Genomic DNA, 20,533 nt, shown 5'->3' on the forward strand with positions numbered 1-20,533 from the left:
GTGATGTCATGTTGGGAATTTCATGGTGTCATAGGAAACATGTAGTGTTGGATGCTTTCAACAGGAAAATCACAATTGTACATAGGGACAAGAGTCATGTTCTGGATGTGAAGCTGAAAGGAGAGTCTGTCCCAGTTATTTCTGCTTATTGAACCTGAATTTTGAATGACGTGTACACTTGTATCATATGTTTGGCAATGTACAGTTTTGACATTTCTTGTCAATAAATGAATGAATGGACTTTCAGTGCTTTGAAGTTGTATCTGTTACGCTTCAAATGAATGATTTACATGTTGTGACACTAATAGTACAAGATATATGCTATCGCCTTGTGTTGCATCCGGAAACATGTATTTGAAAGGCTTGAACCTGCGATGGCACAAATGGTAGTGGGGAATTCCTATCATCGCCCCGTGTCATCCGTTGGCAGGAGATACATGCGATGACACTAATCACCTGGGGAATCTTGTGATCGTCCTGTGTCATCCGGTTGCATGTGGACTTGCAATCGAGGTCGCTTGCTTCTTTCAAGAGGGGGGTATGTCACCAGGAGGTGAAACTTTTTGCAGTTGTTTTCTTTATTTACATTTCTTTATAAATATATATTTTTCTTTTCTTTCTCTTTGGTTGCTGTTGTTTTCCCCCGGGATCTCTTGGAATTTCATGCTTATACGCAGACTATGGTAATGCTCTCATCAGATAAAATCAGGTACAGTTGTGTGAATTTCATGCTTATATGCAGAGGCTAGTTGCCTCCTTGAAGAGGAACCGGTGTAGTTAGTTCCTACACCAAAGCAGGGACAGAAGAGGGTAATAACCTCTTCAATACAACGCTATTTCAGCACTGTTTAGGTGCTGTTTTTGGGCTATTATGTTGCCCGGTTGATGCCAGAATGCAGTAGGACTTTGCTAAAGTCTTCCAGGACAGTACAAGGGTTAATTTGGGCTGAAAACAGAGCTGAAAACAGGTCTGTGCAGAAAATTACAGCAAGCTGAATTGTGATGTTTTGGACTCCATTGGGTAGTCTGATGCCTATGGAAGTGAGCCTGTCAGTTGGGACTCATTCTGAGATGTTATGGAACAGTTTTAGTGCAGTTATGTTGGCAAATTTCTCCCAGAATTTGTAAAACTCAGCTGGTGCAAGTAGAGTGCTCTGTTGCACTCGTACTTTGTATTTTCCAACTTTTTAACAATAAAGAAATACCGCAAGGGGCGCCGGACTTCGGGGCCAATGTGTTGTTGAGCGAGGGAGCGAGGATTCTGTGATTGTGTGTCTGAGTAAGTCCAGGTTATTTGTGAACGAATTACCGCTTTATGTGTCCATAGACCGGTTTTATGGTTCCGTTGCCGGGACAGGGTCCTCTTTTTTGCAAGAGCCCGGACACGGATTGAATTGGGTGAACAGGAGACACACATAGTGAGGTACAACTGATTACAGGTGAGAAAGAGTACGGTCTCTTTCTTTGGATACAGGTTCCCTTAAACTTTCAGTTGACAGTATGACAGACAAAGGGAAAGGCAAGCTCCCTGCCGAAGAGAGTTCCTCTTCTACTCGCAGACAGCGTATAGAGGTGACAGGTGTCCAGGTGTCAGCCTCTGCTCGGACGGAGCCAGTAGTACAGCCAGCCTTGTTAGAGGAAGAACAAGAACAAGAGGATTTGTTTCAGGCATAGCTTCTTAGCATGCTTGGAACTTTTCAGCAGCTAGTTAAGAATCCCAGAATGAAGAAATTTTTGCAGTCAAGGACAGGGGATTCCCAGGCTGAATCATCTCAGCATGCAGTAGAGAGGGCACAGGAACACGTGCCAAGGATGCCACAGCATAGCAGTGGCAGCTGATCCAGTGCAGCATGTTACACAGGTACATGATCAGGCAGTTAATGGTCAATACTGCAAGCAAAAGAAGATCATGAAATTGTATCAAGAACAAAAACTTATACAAGACTATGTCTTACGGCAAATTTCTCCCAGAATTTGTAAAACTCAGCTGGTGCAAGTAGAGTGCTCTGTTGCACTCGTACTTTGTATTTTCCAACTTTTTAACAATAAAGAAATACCGCAAGGGGCGCCGGACTTCGGGGCCAATGTGTTGTTGAGCGAGGGAGCGAGGATTCTGTGATTGTGTGTCTGAGTAAGTCCAGGTTATTTGTGAACGAATTACCGCTTTATGTGTCCATAGACCGGTTTTATGGTTCCGTTGCCGGGACAGGGTCCTCTTTTTTGCAAGAGCCCGGACACGGATTGAATTGGGTGAACAGGAGACACACACAGTGAGGTACAACTGATTACAGGTGAGAAAGAGTACGGTCTCTTTCTTTGGATACAGGTTCCCTTAAACTTTCAGTTGACAGTATGACAGACAAAGGGAAAGGCAAGCTCCCTGCCGAAGAGAGTTCCTCTTCTACTCGCAGACAGCGTATAGAGGTGACAGGTGTCCAGGTGTCAGCCTCTGCTCGGACGGAGCCAGTAGTACAGCCAGCCTTGTTAGAGAAAGAACAAGAACAGGAGGATTTGTTTCAGGCACAGCTTCTTAGCATGCTTGGAACTTTTCAGCAGCTAGTTAAGAATCCCAGAATGAAGAAATTTTTGCAGTCAAGGACAGGGGATTCCCAGGCTGAATCATCTCAGCATGCAGTAGAGAGGGCACAGGAACACGTGCCAAGAATGCCACAGCATGTAGAGCAGACACTAGCAGTGGCAGCTGATCCAGTGCAGCATGTTACACAGGTACATGATCAGGCAGTTAATGGTCAGGGCAGTAATGCACAAATGGTTCTGCCGACCATTCCTCCTTTGGTTGCTGCCCAACTTGGTTATTTTGGTGGTGGGTCTATTTTCCAGGCCATGGCTAGACCGCCCACAGCTTTGCTAGGTTTGATGCCAAGAGGGTCACCAGGACTGATACCTACAGAATTTGTGAACCCTCTTCATGCCAACATAGGTGTGCAGCATGGACTTCAGACACATTTCAGTCCAGTTTTGATGCCTGTAGCACCTGTTAATGTGGTTGAATTTTCTCAGCCTAGTGGACAAAGGGCAACAAGGATTGGTGCAGAAGGATTTACCATTCTTACAGCTGCCAGTCTATGATTACTTGACCCCCAAGAGCAGTAAGCAAAAGGATTACAAAGAAGGTGGTCAAGCAGTGAAGTTTGAGACTTTCAGTGGGATGCAGGACAAATTGAAAGCGCCAACTTTCATTCAGCAGTTTGATGCAGCTTTCACTGGAGGCAACTTCACAGAGTCTTCTAAGGTGCGGAAGGCTGCTACTTTCTTGAAAGCTAACGCATTGCAGTGGTGGACGTCACTGTTGATGCAAGGACAGGCACCTGCTACATGGGTCCAATTCAAGCAGCAGTTCTCTTTTGCATGGCTGACAAACACCTTTGAAGTGGATGTGATGACAGCATGGCACAAACTGGATGCAGCTAATTGTACAAATCTAGAAGAGTACAATAAGAAGTTTTGGGATGCACTCTTGCCAGTAACTTCTTACAGGACAGTGCCATTGTCAGAGCAAATAGAGAAGTACTGCTGTGGTTTGCCCAAAGAGATCAGGGATTACTGTATTAAGACCAATGTTTCCAACATGACTCAACTAATTGAGAATGCAAACATGGCTAATGCACTGCTTCAGGGAGGTTTAGGTGGTTTCAAGAGCACAGTGAAGAAGGAACCTCAAGGCAAAGGACAGAAGAGGCCACCGTATGGCAAGTCATTTGAAGACAGAAAGGCATTGATGCAAGCTGGGAAATGTTTCATCTGTGAACAGAAAGGGCATATGGTTGCAAAATGTCCACAACAGCCAGCAAAAGATGCGGAGGATAAACAAGGGCCACCCAAGAAGAAGACAATGCCGAGTGCAGGATTGATACCTGACATGGTTGGTGACCAGCCATGTGATCATGCGACAGAATTGTGCAGAGCATGGGGTAAAATCAGAGATGCTACAGTGCTGATTTTCTTTGACCTTGGTGCTCGAGCCAACTTTATTTCACCGGCATTGGCAAGCCAAGTTGGGAATTCGTGCTGAAGAGATGGGACCAGTTGGACAGGCTGATTTGGCCTGCCCTGGGCATTCAGTTCCTGTCACTCCTATACTTGGCAAACTTCACATGCATATACAGAGTTATGTCGACACAGAGGAGTTTCTTATCATGCCCTTGGAAGGATGTGATGTCATGTTGGGAATTTCATGGTGTCATAGGAAACATGTAGTGTTGGATGCTTTCAACAGGAAAATCACAATTGTACATAGGGACAAGAGTCATGTTCTGGATGTGAAGCTGAAAGGAGAGTCTGTCCCAGTTATTTCTGCTTATTGAACCTGAATTTTGAATGACGTGTACACTTGTATCATATGTTTGGCAATGTACAGTTTTGACATTTCTTGTCAATAAATGAATGAATGGACTTTCAGTGCTTTGAAGTTGTATCTGTTACGCTTCAAATGAATGATTTACATGTTGTGACACTAATAGTACAAGATATATGCTATCGCCTTGTGTTGCATCCGGAAACATGTATTTGAAAGGCTTGAACCTGCGATGGCACAAATGGTAGTGGGGAATTCCTATCATCGCCCCGTGTCATCCGTTGGCAGGAGATACATGCGATGACACTAATCACCTGGGGAATCTTGTGATCGTCCTGTGTCATCCGGTTGCATGTGGACTTGCAATCGAGGTCGCTTGCTTCTTTCAAGAGGGGGGTATGTCACCAGGAGGTGAAACTTTCTGCAGTTGTTTTCTTTATTTACATTTCTTTATAAATATATATTTTTCTTTTCTTTCTCTTTGGTTGCTGTTGTTTTCCCCCTGGATCTCTTGGAAGGGCTTGGGTAAGTCCTGTGTCTGAGTAAGTCCAGGTTATTTGTGAACGAATTACCGCTTTATGTGTCCATAGACCGGTTTTATGGTTCCGTTGCCGGGACAGGGTCCTCTTTTTTGCAAGAGCCCGGACACGGATTGAATTGGGTGAACAGGAGACACACATAGTGAGGTACAACTGATTACAGGTGAGAAAGAGTACGGTCTCTTTCTTTGGATACAGGTTCCCTTAAACTTTCAGTTGACAGTATGACAGACAAAGGGAAAGGCAAGCTCCCTGCCGAAGAGAGTTCCTCTTCTACTCGCAGACAGCGTATAGAGGTGACAGGTGTCCAGGTGTCAGCCTCTGCTCGGACGGAGCCAGTAGTACAGCCAGCCTTGTTAGAGGAAGAACAAGAACAAGAGGATTTGTTTCAGGCATAGCTTCTTAGCATGCTTGGAACTTTTCAGCAGCTAGTTAAGAATCCCAGAATGAAGAAATTTTTGCAGTCAAGGACAGGGGATTCCCAGGCTGAATCATCTCAGCATGCAGTAGAGAGGGCACAGGAACACGTGCCAAGGATGCCACAGCATAGCAGTGGCAGCTGATCCAGTGCAGCATGTTACACAGGTACATGATCAGGCAGTTAATGGTCAATACTGCAAGCAAAAGAAGATCATGAAATTGTATCAAGAACAAAAACTTATACAAGACTATGTCTTACGGCAAATTTCTCCCAGAATTTGTAAAACTCAGCTGGTGCAAGTAGAGTGCTCTGTTGCACTCGTACTTTGTATTTTCCAACTTTTTAACAATAAAGAAATACCGCAAGGGGCGCCGGACTTCGGGGCCAATGTGTTGTTGAGCGAGGGAGCGAGGATTCTGTGATTGTGTGTCTGAGTAAGTCCAGGTTATTTGTGAACGAATTACCGCTTTATGTGTCCATAGACCGGTTTTATGGTTCCGTTGCCGGGACAGGGTCCTCTTTTTTGCAAGAGCCCGGACACGGATTGAATTGGGTGAACAGGAGACACACACAGTGAGGTACAACTGATTACAGGTGAGAAAGAGTACGGTCTCTTTCTTTGGATACAGGTTCCCTTAAACTTTCAGTTGACAGTATGACAGACAAAGGGAAAGGCAAGCTCCCTGCCGAAGAGAGTTCCTCTTCTACTCGCAGACAGCGTATAGAGGTGACAGGTGTCCAGGTGTCAGCCTCTGCTCGGACGGAGCCAGTAGTACAGCCAGCCTTGTTAGAGAAAGAACAAGAACAGGAGGATTTGTTTCAGGCACAGCTTCTTAGCATGCTTGGAACTTTTCAGCAGCTAGTTAAGAATCCCAGAATGAAGAAATTTTTGCAGTCAAGGACAGGGGATTCCCAGGCTGAATCATCTCAGCATGCAGTAGAGAGGGCACAGGAACACGTGCCAAGAATGCCACAGCATGTAGAGCAGACACTAGCAGTGGCAGCTGATCCAGTGCAGCATGTTACACAGGTACATGATCAGGCAGTTAATGGTCAGGGCAGTAATGCACAAATGGTTCTGCCGACCATTCCTCCTTTGGTTGCTGCCCAACTTGGTTATTTTGGTGGTGGGTCTATTTTCCAGGCCATGGCTAGACCGCCCACAGCTTTGCCAGGTTTGATGCCAAGAGGGTCACCAGGACTGATACCTACAGAATTTGTGAACCCTCTTCATGCCAACATAGGTGTGCAGCATGGACTTCAGACACATTTCAGTCCAGTTTTGATGCCTGTAGCACCTGTTAATGTGGTTGAATTTTCTCAGCCTAGTGGACAAAGGGCAACAAGGATTGGTGCAGAAGGATTTACCATTCTTACAGCTGCCAGTCTATGATTACTTGACCCCCAAGAGCAGTAAGCAAAAGGATTACAAAGAAGGTGGTCAAGCAGTGAAGTTTGAGACTTTCAGTGGGATGCAGGACAAATTGAAAGCGCCAACTTTCATTCAGCAGTTTGATGCAGCTTTCACTGGAGGCAACTTCACAGAGTCTTCTAAGGTGCGGAAGGCTGCTACTTTCTTGAAAGCTAACGCATTGCAGTGGTGGACGTCACTGTTGATGCAAGGACAGGCACCTGCTACATGGGTCCAATTCAAGCAGCAGTTCTCTTTTGCATGGCTGACAAACACCTTTGAAGTGGATGTGATGACAGCATGGCACAAACTGGATGCAGCTAATTGTACAAATCTAGAAGAGTACAATAAGAAGTTTTGGGATGCACTCTTGCCAGTAACTTCTTACAGGACAGTGCCATTGTCAGAGCAAATAGAGAAGTACTGCTGTGGTTTGCCCAAAGAGATCAGGGATTACTGTATTAAGACCAATGTTTCCAACATGACTCAACTAATTGAGAATGCAAACATGGCTAATGCACTGCTTCAGGGAGGTTTAGGTGGTTTCAAGAGCACAGTGAAGAAGGAACCTCAAGGCAAAGGACAGAAGAGGCCACCGTATGGCAAGTCATTTGAAGACAGAAAGGCATTGATGCAAGCTGGGAAATGTTTCATCTGTGAACAGAAAGGGCATATGGTTGCAAAATGTCCACAACAGCCAGCAAAAGATGCGGAGGATAAACAAGGGCCACCCAAGAAGAAGACAATGCCGAGTGCAGGATTGATACCTGACATGGTTGGTGACCAGCCATGTGATCATGCGACAGAATTGTGCAGAGCATGGGGTAAAATCAGAGATGCTACAGTGCTGATTTTCTTTGACCTTGGTGCTCGAGCCAACTTTATTTCACCGGCATTGGCAAGCCAAGTTGGGAATTCGTGCTGAAGAGATGGGACCAGTTGGACAGGCTGATTTGGCCTGCCCTGGGCATTCAGTTCCTGTCACTCCTATACTTGGCAAACTTCACATGCATATACAGAGTTATGTCGACACAGAGGAGTTTCTTATCATGCCCTTGGAAGGATGTGATGTCATGTTGGGAATTTCATGGTGTCATAGGAAACATGTAGTGTTGGATGCTTTCAACAGGAAAATCACAATTGTACATAGGGACAAGAGTCATGTTCTGGATGTGAAGCTGAAAGGAGAGTCTGTCCCAGTTATTTCTGCTTATTGAACCTGAATTTTGAATGATGTGTACACTTGTATCATATGTTTGGCAATGTACAGTTTTGACATTTCTTGTCAATAAATGAATGAATGGACTTTCAGTGCTTTGAAGTTGTATCTGTTACGCTTCAAATGAATGATTTACATGTTGTGACACTAATAGTACAAGATATATGCTATCGCCTTGTGTTGCATCCGGAAACATGTATTTGAAAGGCTTGAACCTGCGATGGCACAAATGGTAGTGGGGAATTCCTATCATCGCCCCGTGTCATCCGTTGGCAGGAGATACATGCGATGACACTAATCACCTGGGGAATCTTGTGATCGTCCTGTGTCATCCGGTTGCATGTGGACTTGCAATCGAGGTCGCTTGCTTCTTTCAAGAGGGGGGTATGTCACCAGGAGGTGAAACTTTTTGCAGTTGTTTTCTTTATTTACATTTCTTTATAAATATATATTTTTCTTTTCTTTCTCTTTGGTTGCTGTTGTTTTCCCCCGGGATCTCTTGGAATTTCATGCTTATACGCAGACTATGGTAATGCTCTCATCAGATAAAATCAGGTACAGTTGTGTGAATTTCATGCTTATATGCAGAGGCTAGTTGCCTCCTTGAAGAGGAACCGGTGTAGTTAGTTCCTACACCAAAGCAGGGACAGAAGAGGGTAATAACCTCTTCAATACAACGCTGTTTCAGCACTGTTTAGGTGCTGTTTTTGGGCTATTATGTTGCCCGGTTGATGCCAGAATGCAGTAGGACTTTGCTAAAGTCTTCCAGGACAGTACAAGGGTTAATTTGGGCTGAAAACAGAGCTGAAAACAGGTCTGTGCAGAAAATTACAGCAAGCTGAATTGTGATGTTTTGGACTCCATTGGGTAGTCTGATGCCTATGGAAGTGAGCCTGTCAGTTGGGACTCATTCTGAGATGTTATGGAACAGTTTTAGTGCAGTTATGTTGGCAAATTTCTCCCAGAATTTGTAAAACTCAGCTGGTGCAAGTAGAGTGCTCTGTTGCACTCGTACTTTGTATTTTCCAACTTTTTAACAATAAAGAAATACCGCAAGGGGCGCCGGACTTCGGGGCCAATGTGTTGTTGAGCGAGGGAGCGAGGATTCTGTGATTGTGTGTCTGAGTAAGTCCAGGTTATTTGTGAACGAATTACCGCTTTATGTGTCCATAGACCGGTTTTATGGTTCCGTTGTCGGGACAGGGTCCTCTTTTTTGCAAGAGCCCGGACACGGATTGAATTGGGTGAACAGGAGACACACACAGTGAGGTACAACTGATTACAGGTGAGAAAGAGTACGGTCTCTTTCTTTGGATACAGGTTCCCTTAAACTTTCAGTTGACAGTATGACAGACAAAGGGAAAGGCAAGCTCCCTGCCGAAGAGAGTTCCTCTTCTACTCGCAGACAGCGTATAGAGGTGACAGGTGTCCAGGTGTCAGCCTCTGCTCGGACGGAGCCAGTAGTACAGCCAGCCTTGTTAGAGAAAGAACAAGAACAGGAGGATTTGTTTCAGGCACAGCTTCTTAGCATGCTTTGTGGTGTGCAATTGAGGAAAATAAATGACGGGACCTTGGCGTTGACATGATCCCACATCTGTGCCTGTTCCTGTGCCTGTGCCTCGCGGTCCTTCTTTATTGACAGCAACTCCCCTTCCTCTGCTTCCGGCCTAGGAACCCTGATAACGATGAAATCAGCAAGGTCATATGACTCCAGCACAGACTCCATCATAACCTTCCAGATGCCGTAATTGTTCCCGTCCAACTAACGGTCCACTGGGAACGTGGGGAGAGTGGGGATCTTCACATGCTTCTCAGCCATCTCTAACAAATCTGCCATCGCGGGGATGTAACTGAAAAAGGGTGGGTGGGTGGGAAAAAAAAAACTCTAAACCTGCAAGTGGCTGTCCAGCACTTTAGCCTGCCTTCCTCTTGCAACTTCTCTTCCCGAACAGTCCAAACAGTCCAGTCAGCAACGTAACTATCCCCCTCTTGCTCAGAAAACTCCCAAGATCTATCAAGAGCCTAGGGCTCTGATACCATGTCAAAATACGCAGCGGAAATGATAACCAAACTTGAGACCACAAGAGCAAGTAGAGTGCAGAAAATAGACAGCACAAGAGAAGGAGAGAGAGAGGCGTATAACTCTTCTCTATACACAAGATCCCGAGAAATAACTGAATGAGTAGAATGTGGGGCAATGGGGCCTATTTATATGGCCCCATCATGCAGTCGGCTAGCACTAGTGGCCCTCAAGACTGGGCACATCCAGTCGGCCAGTAGAGAAAAATACCACAACCCCTCCTAATGAAGTCGGCCAGCTCCTGGTACACATGAGTGCAGTCGGCCAGCATCAGAGGCTCCTGCCAACCTGTGGCAGCCACCCACATCATGGAAAAAATGGAAAAAAATGGGGAAAAAATACGGGGAGTGAGGAAATATGATAAAACACCTATACAGGGCGGGCACACCCACAACAGAGGCTGTGGTGTCGGATAAAGACAGGAGATGACTTCTAACATCCTGGAGATGGCCACACCTCAAACAAAGTGCTGGCCTACCTCCGATGGCCAATCAAGTGCCAAGCGCTAGGCTCTGATGTGCCAGGCACCCCAAAAAGAGAGTGATCTTTTGCGGCCGAAAACTCCCCCACAGCCTCTTCCAAATATCTGAGAGAAATTGAGGAGGGAGGCCCTGAGACTCCTAGTAACCTATTGCAGATGGAGTGTCCTCGATCGGTGGCATGTGAATCCTACGGCCTAGCGATGTGGTGCCAGGAGCCTCTTCTCCATCAAAGGGATTGTGCCACGTCCATTCCCCCGGATCCCACTGAAGTCACGTGAGAGGGCGACCCTCCCGTATCCATAATCGTAGAATCCCTCTTTGGCCACCTTGGGACGGTGGAGGGTCTTGCGAACTATGCTCTCACTCTGTTGGTAGCCAGCAGGAGACCAATCAGCAGGCGGCCAGATCCTAGCAAGTGGCCAGCAAAGTGTGGGCATCATTGAAGGCAAAGCGTAGCATTTATTAGGAATAAATTCTGTAGCTAGCCGACCAACACCCCATGCATATATATAAGTAAAAGGCCATCATTAGCATTCAAGATCAAGTTAGTCATTCATCATTCTAAGCAGTAGGATCATTCTAAGCAGTAGTATTCAGCAGTTAGCATGTAGAAGGGGCCAGAGGTCAACCCCTAGGGGCTGACCAAGGGCCTAACCATGTACAAGCATTCAGTCACCTTTTTGTACCATATAAATACAAGAAAACCTGACACCAGCTCTCTCTTTATCTTTTCTCCTCTATCTTAATCATGTTCATTCAACATCTTGTTCTTAATCAGGCTTAGGGCTGTGGATCAGTAGAGCAAGGCTTCCGCGCATGCAACCACCTGGCTGAACTCCAGTATAGTAGCTTCTTTTGAATGCTCAAAAGAAGAGGGGCTAGCTGTTGCTCATATCGATACCAACTTGGCACCCAAGGTAACAAACTGGAGTGCCACTCAAGATCTACTGAAAAGCCTCCATGGCCTCCAAGTCGGGGCGAGCCCTGAGCCAATCCAAAACCCACACGACTTGTGCCGCTCCGGATGCCCGACAGAAGATCTCTATTGCCTCGGCGAATCTTTGGAGATTCCCCTCATCTCCTGATATCTGATGGGTCAAAGTGCCTCACGGGAACCTGGAAGCCTTGAGAGGGATTGGGGCGAGGTAAGGATCTCTTGAAAGGGGGGGGGGGGGGGATCACGGTCGGAGAGCTGTTGTGATAGGTGCTCATAACGGTTCTTTGACAAAGCCATACCCTCCTGAGGCTTGCTAGATTGGCGCGCCTGACTGCGTTGCTCTACTCTAGAAGTCTAACGACAGTTTCGCCTCGAACCGGCAGCTTGCCACTCTTCCGCATCAAGATCCTTAGAGGTCAGGACCTGGTGCTCTAAATCATGGGGGCCAAGATCCCTCCTTCCCTTTTAATGAGGAGCTGAGCTAGGAACATGGGGGCGTGCGGGGGGGACCACTGGTGGCGGTCTCTTGGACTAATGGCAGCAGGGACACAAGCTCTAGCAAGGTGTCCCATTTGACGGCAAATGAAGCAAAATAGGAGCTCCACAGAGGCACGGAAGTGATATGACATGAGGAAATACCTTTGAAGAGGCTTTGTAGATGCGAGGGAATCCTTGCCGTTCGAGCTAGAACCGAACCGGCGGGGGGAGGGGGGGTATTCCATTACTCTTCTCATAACACCACCTATCCCTGTGAGGGGAAGATATTCTTTCTTGGGGCCATGAAAGAAAACGATAACGAGAAAGCTTGAGATGCCAACCAGAGGGTCGGACATCGGGTTGAAGCCGTGCTATGACCTCACAAAGGAGGTCTGGGCCGTACACAGTGCGACGGGCTCGCTGCATGACTCTATTCGATGTTGCAGGCGAATCAAACTCGACCTAGTAGTATCCACGCCCCAAAGGATGAATATCAATTATCTTTCCAAGATCGCTAGGTAGCTACCCACAATCTTGCAAACCAAGGTGGAGGCCTTTAGGGAGGCGATTGTCGATGTGAGGAGCTGGAGGTCCGCTTTCAAAAATGAAAGGCAAGGGATGGCGGCCGTGGTTGGGGATGATGGAGTGGCTGCCCTAAGTCCTCTTGGAGGTGTGAAGACCAAGAGATGCCAACACTCGCCGAAGGAAAAACTGCCCAAAAGCCGAGAACACTTGTCGATGGAGAGGCTGAAGAGGGTAGGGCACGGGGAGCCGAAGAGGATGAGGGTGGGGATGAATGACGGGCGAAGAAACAAAGGGCGAGTGGAATGTGGGGCTGGCGGAAGAAGGGGGGATGATGGGAGGCAGGCAGAAGGCAGGACTAGCAGGCTGGAAAGGTGTGAGCGGAGGGCTGGAAAGGGCACGCGCAAGAGGGGGAGGGGGTGTGCACGTGCTGGAAGAATAAGGCGTGGGAGCAGGGGTGGCTGTCACAAGCGGGCACGAGAAAACAATGAACAATGGCCCAAATCAGAACATACATTTAACATCCATCACAACATGAGCATGAATCACTACATCTATCACAAGCATCATAAACATATACATTCTGAAATCACATAAGATGATCTTGCACAAGACACAACACTAACCAGAGCAAAGTAGTCACCTACTGCTCAATAAAGAAAACAAACCCTCGGTCACCAACCGGGCCAAAGCAGTCTCCAATTGCTCTTCAAAGAAAGAAAACCCTCGGTCACCAACCAGGGTCAAAGCAGTCACCAACTGCTTTCCAGTGAAACCAAGCCCTCGGTCAGTAACTAGGGCCAAAGCAGTCACCAAGTGCTTTCCATTGAAACCAAGCCTCGGTCACCAACCAGGGCTAAACATTCGCCAACTGTTTCCTTGATTTCTCGGCTGTCCACACGATCGTGCAAACCAGCAGCTCCACAAAACAGCACTTAGGCCAAATCATTTTGCGACCAGTGAGTAGGGTTGAAGCCAAGCACAAACTGTATCAGTTCCATCCCAAGAAAACCATTGGTATCTTGCTGTAAATCAGCACAGCCAGCCTGTAGGGGAGCAAGAGAAGCTGTTGACCAGCCCTAGAGAGCCTTTATGCAACTCTATTGGCTCTCTATAGCTTGTATGCAACTCGGCCAGCACTAGAAAAGAGAGAAATCACCGTCGACCAGCCCAGCAACACATGTTTTGATAGTCGACCATCCCTGCTGCACATTCTCTTGGAGCCGACCAGTTGTCTGGCACTAGTAGTAGTAGTTGGCCAGCCCTAAAACTCTTCTCCTGGTGTCCACAGCCCTATCCTCCTCAAGAAGAAGACGACTTGCTCTCTTTTGGCTGCCCTGACTTGTTCAACACACCATGAAATCAACCAAGTCTTTCGTGCAGATTCACGAGATACGAGGTAATGATCGAATCTCTACCATCGAAATTCATCACCTTGAGGATAGTACTTGCAAAGGTTGTTCTTTTAGTACTTTAGCCTTTGGCCAGAACGACCAACTGTGGATGGAGGATCGGATCGTCAAAAGGTAGTTGTATGTTTTGACAACGGAAGAGAAATTGCGAATACCAACGAAGGCAAGTGATCACAAGTATCAAGTCAAGTTTGCGAAGGGGACGGATCCCCAAATTTGGGACAAGAGAATTGCAAATTGAAGACTATCAGGCGAACCTTGATTTCCACCTCATCAATTTAGACATAGTTGATGTAATTTTGGGAATATCTTGGTTTTATTCCAAGAATGATACTCTTAAATTTGATTATAAATCCCATGTGATTACGAGACTTAGGTCATTAGCTTCTCTCAGTTTGTTGATCCACCTGGTTCATTCGATGTGGCGGAGTGAATGGCTGTAACTTGCCCGGGAAGCGTGGGAATGGGCGTGCATCGCTTGACCATGAGCACAATTAAACATTTCAGCATTTAATCACAGCCATTAGACAATCCACAAAGCTGAAAATAAAAGTTGCACATATAACACCGCATAGAGGCCGGAATGGGCCGCCCCCCCCCACCTTGGAGTATTTCATTATCCAAGGAGAAATATAACATGTACAAGCTTTGAGGGCCTTACTCTCCCCATGGGAGATACCGGATTATTCGTATACAACTATAAACTTGTCCTTCATCCAATAAGGCTATTTAGCATGTCCTTCCATAGGCACACAAACATGTATAACAGTTCACACGGCTCTTCCATACGCGCATAAACCTGTAAACCAACCCATTTGGCTCATCCATGAGTGCATAAACCAGTATAACAGCCCACATGGCTCTTCCGTACGTGCATAAACCTGTAAACCAACCCATGCCTCCATGAGCGCATAAACCAGTATAATAGCTTGTATGTCGCATCCATGAGTGCCAAAACCTGTAAACCAGCCCATGTGGCTCATCCGTGAGGGCATAAACCAGTATAACAGCCTATATGTTGCCTCCTGAAAAATAGCCTGTATATCGCATTAAACCAGAAATTTCAGTAAGCTTTAGGATTGTTTTGCTGCAATTCAGCCATCTAGGTTGTGCAAGGTGGTGGAGAGTAGTGAAAATCATCTTCCCCAAGTTGGATATGGCTATGGTGGGCTTAGATATAAGAGAAATGAGAGTTTTCAGCCTCCAAAAACTTGATTGAAGCTCAAACTCGCCCAAGAGATAACTCTCTCGTATTCAAATAAGCAAGAAAATGCTACCCATGTGTAGAGCTAAATTGACAAGTGTGAGTACACTTGTCTTACTTTTATCCTCTTATCTGCCACGTCTCCCAAATCCAAAGGCCAAAAATTCCACAATCTTCAGCTCTAAAAATCTCCCAGATGATAGCTAATTTCACAATGGCGCTTTGGCAATACTCGATCTCTGTCAAATTCCGGAGGTAATTACGCGAACGGAAATTCCATCGGAGATTACAAAAAATAGCAACTTTCCCTAAAATTTAGCAGATGATCTCTTTGTGTTCCACCACATGAGAAATACATGTAAGCACCATGTAGAAACTTGTTTCATTGCTCGATCTCTCCTAAATGTTCCAAAGTTCACCATACATATTTTTCACTTGACATTTGAGCTCCGAAGCCTATTTCTGTGTTCAAGAAACAATCTCTAGTGCCTGGACCATGCTACGAACACTTGGTCCTCTATACTGGATAATATTGGTATACATGCTATGAGTAGTGTCACATGTAAACATGGGCTAACCAAGCACACTTTTCTCCCTTAGGGTTTTTCCCCTTGGATATTTGGTGTGAAAGGACACTATCATTTATTATTGTATTTTGATATTATAGAGTCAACTCCCTAGCTCCACACAATTCTAATCAATCCATTTTGTGTGAGCATTAATCACCATCTCATGTGTGGTTGCTGCTCTTGATTCTCTGTGAGTTTGTGTCTGTGTGGAACCCTAACCCTAATAGTGGTATCAAAGCTAGCTCTCCCCGTCACACACGCCTGGAGTTTCGTCGCCAACTGGGCGTCTGTCCGGTTGCTGTTCCGTCACCGATTGTGCATCCGTCCCACTGCTGTTTCGTCGCTCGCCATTCCTTCCACCTTCCGTCCGGCACCTTAGTCCACCACCCACCTCAGCGTTACTCCGTCCGTTTTCGCCTCTAGATTGGGCGGCGCTAGTGCCGAGTGAGCCACCACCGCCCAGTCGAGTGGCGGTGCTCTTATCTCAGCAGGTGCCGCTCCCTGGGTCATGCTCCGCCATACCTGTGGTTGATTTGGCAACTGACGAAATTGTGAAAAATTGGGCTCCTTCCGTCCGGTAGTTGCTGTCGTTGGTTTCGACCGCCGGCCGTTGCCTGCCTGCCATCTAGCTTGTAGTCGGCTTGTCGCCGTCTGCGGCCTTGCCTGCGTTGCCAAGTTCTCTATAGCTCGCGTCGTCAAATGACTCTGCAGCTCGCAGCAGCTGTAGAGCTGCCCGCTATCGCCGTACCTGCAGCCCGCCTTTGCCTTTGCACTTGCCTGTCTGTAGCCCTCCATCATCACTGCTCGAGGAGGCAAGGTATTTCAGGTTCTATTGCTTTGGGTATTACCAGTGCACTGTGTTTGGTTCCAAAATTTGAAAGCTCAGGTTATGCAGAATTTGGGGGTTTTGTGAAGTACTTGCTTCATTGCAAAAATTAGGTGCAGTCAGTGCAGGGCAACATTTTGGTGCAGGGCTTTTTTTGAAAATTTGGGGATTTTTCAGATATTAGTGCTTAATTGCACAATTGCAGTTACATGACACAGAGAATTGGAGTTTGAGAACCCATCCAACCAAAAAACCAGGGTAATACTTGGGAAGCCATGGATGCTTATGATAGTGAGGTTGCTAGTGATTACGGAGAGGAAGATGGCTATAGTACCGACACACCGACAATGGCTATAGCATGGACACCAACAAAGGCATTCACATCTATGAAGAAGAAGGTTACATTGAAGATTATACCTTCAATGAGGAGAGTCATAGCTTTGAAGATCCCACATACATAGGGGGTGATGTGGAAGAGGAAGTGTATGCTTATGATTCTCAAGGATATTGGGATCGTGTGAATTCTGGTGGCAATGCATATGCCTACTATGATTATCATGTCTATTGTTTAGGCTAGACCTTAGGAGGAATTACTTTTATCATATGTATGAATCCTTAGTCTATTTTGGGGACTTTTCATATCTTAGAAGTTAAAAAGTCGTTTGGCTCTTGAAAAGGGAGAAGGCTTTTCAGTTATGGACGTTCTTGATACTAGGCGGAGTTTCTGTGTAGCTATGGCGGATTTCTGAATGCAAGATGCAGTTTGTCAGTCTATCTGTCTTATTCCTGTTTCCTATACTTTGCATATTCAGTGTCTTGAGTGTAGATACAATGTAGTAGTGATCTGAGAGGAATGTGTGTGTTTTGAAACTGAAGTTCTGTGTGTGTGAGGATTTTCTTGGTCTGACAAGAGTAGGATTCATCTAAAATGACAGTTCTTGTGTGACAATTTCCTGTGCAAAATCTGTTTGGCTGCAAGCAAAAGTAAACATCTATGATGACCGTCGTGATGCCTATGACTACGATATTCATCGTAGTCATGATTCTTTTTATGAGGGCATGTATGACAATGAGGATTTGGTCAACGCGGCAATGGAGATCGGATCTATGAAAGTGAAGAAGAGTTCCAACACAGATTTTTGGTGCTTTTGTGAGTTATGTGCAATTGACACATAAAACAGTCCATTGGTGCTCAGATATTTGAGGCTTTTCAGCATTGCAATTATCTGCAACCTTGTATTTGGAGCAAAACATTTGCACAGAACCTTGTGGTTGCTTGGCATTGCACTCTGGTGCGTTGGGAGTTTGCTTGGAGGTGCTTTTTACAGCATATTTGGTTGCACATGTTTGCATATCTCTTGGTAAAGAGATTTCAGCAAATGGCTGGGAATACGACCGATATATTTGGGGTTTTGTTCCAAGAGGAGAAATTGGATGGTAGTAATTACTCCCTCCAAAGTTTCATGGTCTGAAACCTTCTTGTGGCCAAAGGATTATGGGGTTATGTGTCAGGTGAAGATGTACGCCTTGTTGACATAGCACCTAACACACCTGGCTGTGGTGCGCAACAAGCTGTAGTACCTACTCCTCCCTCACAGGAGCAGAAGAGATGGGATACTCGCGATGCCCAAGCGATGGCTTTGATTGCTTTGTCAGTAAAGTGATCAATCATACCGCATATTCGGGTTTGCAGGACCTCACGGCGAGCTTGGGATTTACTTGAAACCATGTATCAAGCAAAGAATGAGGCCAAGGTTGCATATCTCAAGAAAGAACTTGAGAACTTGGACATGAATGATGGTGATAGTATGGCTGATCATCTTACGAAGATTCATGATCTTCAGGAGTAGTTACTCAATATTGATGAGGTCATTTGTGAAAAGAAGCTGGTTTCCAGGACTATCATCTCTGCCAAAAACTTACTTGAACTTCCACATATCGCTCACTCTATCTATGCGGGGCGGGGAAACCGAGAACCAATCTTGTTTGAAGAGTTGGTTGGCTTGTTACTACAGGAGGAGCAGAATCGGAAGAATAAATCTTTCGTCACGCGTGGCAGTGATGGGGCTTTTGTTGCCCAAGACAAGGGCAAGGGAAATGCCAAAACAATTTTTAGCCATAGGTTGATTCGGGATAGCCTTCACAAAAGGCTAAAAGTGATGCAGGCAAGCCCAAGAAAAAGGAAAAATGTCACTACTGCAAAAAGCCAGGTCACTATTTGAATGAGTGCAGAAAAAGGCTAAGAAAAAGGAGAGCGGCATGGCTGTAGATTCTTCTTTATCACCTACAAAAACGAAAGATGATGCATCAGTAAATCTTTGTGCAGGATGAGTGGACTTTTCTTACTTGCAGTTATGATGCATCATCAGAGCATATGTCTCGTAGTGTCAATGAAAGACACGACAGATGGTACTTTGACAGTGGTGCTTCTAAACACATTACCTCACACAGGAATTTGTTTAAGAAGCTTATGGCTGTCCCTGAAGGCAAACGGGTAACATGTACAAACAATTCTTCTTATCTAGTTCAGGGTGTTGGTGAGGTGATCCTCACAACAGCATATGGTGCAGACTTATGTCTTCCAAATGTATTGTATGTGCCAGGGATTAAGAAGAACTTGCTGTCCGCGTCTCCTCTTTTGATAAAAGAGGATATGTAGTGAACTTTGAGGACGACTGATGCACAGGGAAAGACCGTGAAGGTGGCTATGCATTGGTCACTTCCGGCACATTGTACCATGGGCTATATCAGCTTGATAGGTTTGACAGGAAAGAGCATTGGTTACCACTCTTACATCTGCCATGCAAGAGGTAGAATTGTGGCATGCTAGGTTTGGGCATGTAAATTATGGCAATTTGATGCTATTGCGAAGGCATAAAGTGGTACAAGACATGCCTCATGTAGAACTGCTACCAAAACATGTATGTGAAGGGTGCATATTGGGCAAGATGCACAGAAATGCATTCCCAAAAGATGGATCAACAAGGGCTGTCTCGAAATTACAGCTTGTGCATGGTGATGTGTGTGGTCCTATGCGGACACCATCTATTGGAAAGCATCTATACTTTGTAACCTTTATCGATGACGACTACAGATTTACTTGGGTGTATCCCTTGAAAGCAAAATCAGATGTATTTGCATGTTTTCAGCATTTTGTGGCACAAGCTGAAAATTAAACAGGTTGCAAAGTGCAGACCCTCTGTATAGATCGAGGGGGGGAATACATGCCCATTCCTTTCAAATCTTTTATGGAAGAAAAAGGCATAAAGCATCAATGCACGATGCCATATTCTCCTCAGCAAAATGGTGTTGTTGAGAGAAAGAACATGTCTTTGATGGAAATGGCTAGATGCATGGTTAAAGGCAAAGGCTTGCCTCACAAATTCTGGATGGAGGCAATAATGTGTGCTACACATGTGTTGAATAAATGCCCTACCAAAGCATTGAAAACCATAACGCCATATGAGGCCTGGCATGAAAGGAAACCTAAAGTTGAACAATTTAGAGTTTTTGGATATATAGCTTATACAAATGTATCTCAGCAATTGCGAGATAAGCTTGATGACAAAGCAGCTAAGTGCATATTTGTGGGTTACAACAGTGGCAGTAAAGGCTACCGTCTCTTTAATCCTTCCACATAGGATTTTGGACAGCAAAGATGATGTGTTTGCTGAAAATTCAGACCAGCCATTGGCTGAATTTTTTGGACAGCCACCTTTAGGCCCACTTAACATGTTTGAAGGACTTCTCCCATTGGGAATTGATGGCACAACAGATCAGCCATCAACTTTGCCTAATGGACAGCGGGTGCTCAAAATCAGCCCACGAATGAGCTCATCACACCTCAAAATGTAGAGCAAGCAGTGAAGCAAGAGCGGACAACAACGGAAGAGGCTAGAGTTGTGCCTTGTTGGCTGCTCCTTACTTTACAAGAGAGCAAACTTTCAGCACCACTTGGTAGCAGGACACGGGCTGGTTCATGTAATGCAAGAGAACATGTAGATGTTGCTTGCATGAGTACACTTTGTGATGCAGATGAGCGAGATTCATTTGAAGAGGCTCATGAGGATGAGCATTGGGTAAAAGCCATGCAAAATGAGGTGGATTCTATCCATAAAA

At 45.7% G+C, this 20,533-nt stretch overlaps 1 protein-coding gene and 2 pseudogenes across 7 annotated transcripts in view; all 3 read left to right on the plus strand.

Annotated features, from left to right (window-relative positions):
* Nucleotides 1-20,533, plus strand: part of LOC147608860 (Serine/Threonine-kinase) — an 82,569-nt gene that overhangs the window by 54,430 nt on the left and 7,606 nt on the right. The window lies entirely within an intron of this gene.
* LOC147608862 (uncharacterized) lies at nucleotides 2,575-3,803 on the plus strand (annotated as a pseudogene).
* On the plus strand, nucleotides 6,153-7,381 carry LOC147608863 (uncharacterized; annotated as a pseudogene).

Source organism: Cibotium barometz, chromosome 52 (assembly GCF_041138505.1).
Source record: "Cibotium barometz isolate CiBa-2024 chromosome 52, ASM4113850v1, whole genome shotgun sequence".
Lineage (NCBI taxonomy): Eukaryota > Viridiplantae > Streptophyta > Polypodiopsida > Cyatheales > Cibotiaceae > Cibotium > Cibotium barometz.